This window comes from Meleagris gallopavo, chromosome 6 (genome assembly GCF_000146605.3).
Source record: "Meleagris gallopavo isolate NT-WF06-2002-E0010 breed Aviagen turkey brand Nicholas breeding stock chromosome 6, Turkey_5.1, whole genome shotgun sequence".
Lineage (NCBI taxonomy): Eukaryota > Metazoa > Chordata > Aves > Galliformes > Phasianidae > Meleagris > Meleagris gallopavo.
The window spans coordinates 50453360-50459094 of record NC_015016.2 but is presented as its reverse complement, the minus strand read 5'-3'; the positions used below and the strand labels follow the sequence as shown (position 1 = coordinate 50459094).

General features: G+C 40.6%; 1 protein-coding gene and 1 long non-coding RNA gene across 3 annotated transcripts in view; one reads left to right on the top strand and one right to left on the bottom strand.

Moving 5' to 3' along the window:
- EGFR (epidermal growth factor receptor) overlaps positions 1–5735 on the top strand; it is a 153002-nt gene that overhangs the window by 46401 nt on the left and 100866 nt on the right. The window lies entirely within an intron of this gene.
- The window catches only part of LOC104911592, a 21373-nt gene continuing 16220 nt past the window's right edge, over positions 583–5735 (bottom strand). The window contains exon 3 of the long non-coding RNA XR_002116334.2: positions 583–1495. This is a non-coding gene — a long non-coding RNA (uncharacterized LOC104911592). The remainder of the gene's footprint in view (positions 1496–5735) is intronic.

Here is a 5735-nt window from a genome sequence, read left to right as displayed (position 1 = left end):
TCAGATTAGGTCATAGAGTGTAGTTGGCTCAATCTGTAAATTAAAAAAAAAAGGAAAATATAAATAAAATATAAATGTTTATAAGTGATATAAATAAAATATAAATATTTTAACAAGTGAACAGCTGCTGCATTTTCACTTCTTACTGCATGCATTCTTCTTGAAGAAAATGGAAAGGGGAATTCGGCTGGAGGGGAGAGAGGGAGGAGGAATGGTATATAAAGAGGATGAGAAAATGTGTTAAAATGATACATCCACATTTTCAGAGAATCTATTTGAATGGTGGAGATTTACAAAGTTTTGTCCTACTCCAGGGCAACCGGGGTACACAGATCAAACATGTCACCGGCGTAGCATAGGGCAGGTAAGCCTTGTGCCAAAAAATGAGAGAAGAAGCAATGTGAGAGAGCAGATTAAGCTGAAGACGTGCATGCCTTCTACTTGCTGGACATCAGCAGTTGTGCAGAGGAAGTAAGAGCAGTCAGATGCCATTAGCTACAGCTGGAAATTTTGTTAAAAATTTTGTTTAAAAAAAAAACAGGTAGTATACTGAATCTTTGTTTTTTCCCTTCTTTTTTTTTCTTGATAAAACCTTTGTGTTTGCAAGTCCCATAGCATGGAATTAAAGAGAAAATATGCACTTACATGCCTTTATTTGTTTTAGAGGCAGAGTTTGCTCCTCACTTTCCGTTGGCCTATCTTGTGTGACCAGAGTATGTTACTCCATGTTGACCTACTGCATATTTTCCAGCATGAGCTTTAGATCATTTGCTTCTCAGTTTTGGGGCTTCTTTCCATTATTGTATCTTCATTTTTGCTTATTCGTCTTGACTTGTTTATGAAGTTAGAGCAGTGAACACCCCATCTCATGACATAGGCTATTATGTCAGAAACCCTAAAATCTGAAATGTTCATGTAAATTTGGTACTGAAGATCTTTTTGAGCAACACAAGTTTTAAATCATTTCTAATACATCCTGATTGACAGGACCTTCAATGAATGGGTATTACACCAAGAGATCACACCAAGACACCACAGATTTCTAATGACAGCTTAGTGCCTTCCTAGCTTAATATAATTCTTGCGCTTGTACCACTCAATATATGCCATTATCTTCGCTCTATCTGGATCTATCTAAACTGAGAGATTAGTGACAAGTTATGTGGTTTTGTTCAATTTCATAGTTGAGTTTGAGAATTTAAAAAAAAAAAAAGCTAAACTTATTCTTAAAATAGTCCAAAGTAGTCCTTATTGAAGCTTATAGTCTGTGTGACTAGAGATATACATGAACTGAAACTGGAAAATGCATCTCTCCCTGACATTACTGGAGTTAGCGGATTAGTCCAGCATAAAAATGGGTCTCTGAAAATCAGGAGGCAAATTTTTATTAGATTGAATTTTGCAGCATGGTCTTTAGAAAAGATGTTGTATAGGCAGATAATGAAGAACGTATGCAACCCTGAAGATCTTGTTTCAGGTCACTGCACGGAAATATCTGCAAAGACAGTAGGGAGAAACATGGTCAGTAACCCCAGAGCAAGTGAGAGACCTGTGTTGCTGTTCAGTTTGTGTGCATTTAGTCCAAATTGTCTCCCAGGAATGACTTTTAGAAGCGCATTTACCTCTCCACTCTTTTCCCCCTGGCTCACTGCATACTGTTTAGTTCAAATAAACTTTCCATCTTGATGACTTTGTTTGAAGAGACAGTGCATAGATCTACACTTCTATGTAAAGAATCCTTCTGATGAGACACGGCTGCCGTTATTACACCAAGGACCCTGTGGGCTGGCCATGGATCAAATTAGAAACAAAAGATCATGTTATCCTTGTAGTGACCAATAAGGAGGACAAAGGAAGACAATATGGTGAAGTTATGGGATGCAACTTTAACTTCACATGATGCTCCTTGTAAAAAATCAGTACTTTCAGCCGTGTTCTTCCACTTATTTTCCATGCTTTGATGTGTGCTGTTCTGTCCTTTGTGAAAGCATGTTTGAAATTGATAGCTGTTAATGAGATACTCTTAAAGCTTTTCATTAGGCATCATGAATATCTGATCCTAGCTAAACACTCATAGGAACAATACCAAAAGTAGTAACACTACTTTAAAATATTGCGTAATTAATTATAAGCAAATTAAATTATCAGTTTTTCTAAAGAAAAGGCAGAGGAGCAAGCTCTGTGAGGATATCACAGTTACCTTATCAATCCTCTTGCTCCTTCATCTGGACAAGGCTAGTGCTGAGAGAGTGAAAGCTTTGCTGCTCAGTGGGGAACAATTCATGTGCAAAGTGTCTTCATTTGCTCAGTGTGTGGGTTTCCTTTCTTTCTTCTTGAAAACACAGTAATTCAAACAAATAATGAGAACAAGCCAAAAGATTATTCTGTCAATACTCTGACATACTCTGAAATTTTTGGTTGATGAGAGATGCAACATTTTTGCAGCACTGGAGAGTTGAGGCAGTTTTCAGGCCTTAGATGTAAGCAGATGGCTGATGTTAAACAGAGCAAGAAGGGAGTCTGTGGTTAAAGAAGGATGGGTTGAGACTGGGACACTTCTGACAGGTTCTGAAAGTGCGTTATCGTTGTTTAGTCTACTTCATGTCCAAGAGATTGTGCCATTATTCTGTGACAAACCAGCTGCTTGATTCCTTAAAGTAACGAAATTAGCAACGCAAATCCAGAATATTAATGCTTTATAAGAACAGTGAAGAGGCTGTCTTAATTATGTAAGCTTTTGTTTTCTTTTCATGCAGTTTAAACAAAATTCCTTCAAGCAGTGAATCAGTACAGTGTCTGTTGCTGCTTTGCTAGCAGGTTTGCTTCTCGTGAATGAGTCTTTTTTATAGTTATGTTGCACTTCTGAACAGTTAATTTTTCAGTGAGTGAATGTAAGGGGAGGCAAGAAAGGGTCAGCCACTGATACTGATTACAAAATGATACACTCTTCTTTACCATGTGATTCATCTGAAATGAATCACTTTTTCCCCAAGATCTTTTTCAATAGTTTACTGTAAAAGAAACTAATTATTTCTTTCTCAGTTTAAGACAGCATCTTTTGAATTCTCTAGAGTTTGATCCACTTCCCTGAGATTTACGGTAGCACATTGAATATTGAATAATGAATATTACAAATAGTAGGAATGTTTCAAAAAATAGACTTATTTCAGCCCCGTTGTTTAACACTTGGTGAAGAAGGATAGATTACTGTCTATACCATTTGGATCTCCAGTGCAGCTGGAGAATCATAAAATCATAAAATCATAGAATCACCAAGGTTGGAAAAGACCTACAAGGTCACCCAGTCCAACCGTCCACCTATTACCAGTAGTACTCACTAAATCATGTCCCTCAACACAGCATCTAAATGTTTCTTGAACACCTCCAGGATCGGTGACTCCACCACCTCTCCTGGCAGCCCATTCCAGCACCTCCCCACTCTTGGAGAAGTAGTATTTCCTAACCTCCAACCTGAATCTCCCCTGGTGCAACTTGAGGCCATTCCCTCTAGTCTTATCACTAGCTACATGAGTGAAGAGGTTGACCCCCCACTTCACCACCAAGAGCAATATGGTGTCCCCTGAGCCCTCTCTTCTCCAGGCTAAACAATCCTCAGCTGTTCCTCATAAGGCCTGTGCACCAGACCCTCACCAGCTTCTTTGCCCTTCTCTGGACATTCTCCAGGGCCTCAATGTCTTTCTTGCAGTGAGGAGATCAGGTCAAGCAGGACCTGCCCTTCACAAGCCCATGCTAGCTAGGCCTGATCCTCTGGTTGTCCCACACATGCCATGTGATCTCCCTCAAGACAATCTGCTCCATAACCTTCCCTGGCACTAAGATCAGGCTGACAGGCCCATAGTACTCAAGATCCTCCTTACGTAGATGGGAGTCACATTGGCAAGTCTTCAGTCTTCTGGAGCCTCTCCAGTTGACCAGGAATGCTGATAGATGATGGAAAGTGTCTTGGCTATCACCTCTGCCAGTTCCCTCAGCATTATTGGATGGATCTCATCTGGCCCCATGGACCTGTGACGGTCTAGGTGGAACAGTAGGTCTAACAGCTGGGCTTTTGCCTTTCTAATTTTCTCCCTGCACATCCTAACAACTTCTTTGTATACTCTCCCCGAGTTGCCTGTCCCTTCTTCCATAGGAGGTAGATTCTCTTTTTCTCCTGGAGCCTCAGGAAAAGCTCCCTTTTTGTCCACGCCAGTCTTTTTTCCCACCAGCTCATTTTGTGGCTCAGGGAGATAACCTGCTCCTGTGCCTTTAAGACTTCCTTCTTGAGGAATGACCAACCTTCCTGGACCTCTTTATTCTCCAAGACTGAATCCCATGGGACTCTCCCTACTAGTCTCCTGGACAATTCAAAGTCCGCCCTCCAGAAATCTAAGATTGCAGTTTGCTGGTCCCTTCTCATTGCTCCACCAAGAATTGTGAACTCTACTATTTCATGGTCGCTCTGTCCAAGACAGCTTCTGACCTCTACATCTCCCACCAGACCTTCTCTGTGAACACCAGGTCTAGCGGGGCACCTCCCCTGGTAGGCTGTCTCATCAGCTGCAGAAGGATCTTCCATCCCTCTAGGAACCTTCTAAACTGCTTCTTCTGCGTTGTATTCCCAGCATGTATCAGGGAAGTTGACATCCTCCATAAGGACAGTGACTGGCGATCACACAACTTCTGTCAGCTGCTCATAGAACACCTCATCTGTGTCTTTGTCCTGGTTAGGAGGTCTATTAAAAGACTTCCTCCAGAATGTCTACCTTATCGACCCTTCCTCTGATCCTTACTTGTAGAGATTCAGCCTTATCATTCGCATTCATTAGCTCAATAAAATCTAAACACTCTCTAACATAGAAGGACACACCACCACTCCTTCTTCCTTGCCTGAGAGCTTGATTGCTTGAATTGTTCAGCATTCCCCTGCAACAGAATTACCAGGACCATCTTAGTGATTGGGGCAAAATCAATTGTTATCTCAATAGTGAATGTGATGAGGTATTATGTCTGCATCTTTCTTTACTTAAAAATGAATGGATTGGGAGACAGTACATGTGCTCCTCCCCGCAAGAAAACTGTCCCGTCTGTTGGTTCCCCCAGCAGCCATCAAAATTCCAGCTACAGTTAGTTCACATCTGTAGTCCACAGAGAGAGACAGGGACTCAAGAGTGATTCAGATTTGGGGAAGAAAGTAAGAGGGGTGGAGCTTATTGATTCAATGGGCTGATTAGTGGTGGTGTAGTGGTCGGAGGTACCTATCAGCCACTCCAGTGCCTGATGTGGTTGAACTGGGGAACACTGGAGCATGACTGACACAAATGTGACCTATCTTTGTCATGTTCTTCATAGAAATTAGAGCCATTAAGAGCAATTCCTGCAATTATACATAGTATAGGTCAGTTTTGAACTATCTTCTGTGATCTGCATAGTATATCATTGTCCTGCATTGTAGTACGTTACTGGAGTCCTATTTTTCCTTCTCTTTCTTTGATGAATGCAAACAACAATTTTTTCAATAGTTGCAATGAAAGACAACAACTAAAATGTATTTGCGTGTATATATGTCTGTTTTTCAGAGCATGTTTTTTGAAGGGAAACTTTGTTTTCTAGTACTGAAGAAAGCCAAATACAGTTCCGTATTCACAAACATTTTTTTCATTGTTGGCACTGTCATCTGATGATGTTTATTTTTAAAGTCCAACATTCTGAAAGTGATTAAATGACAAAATTATTAA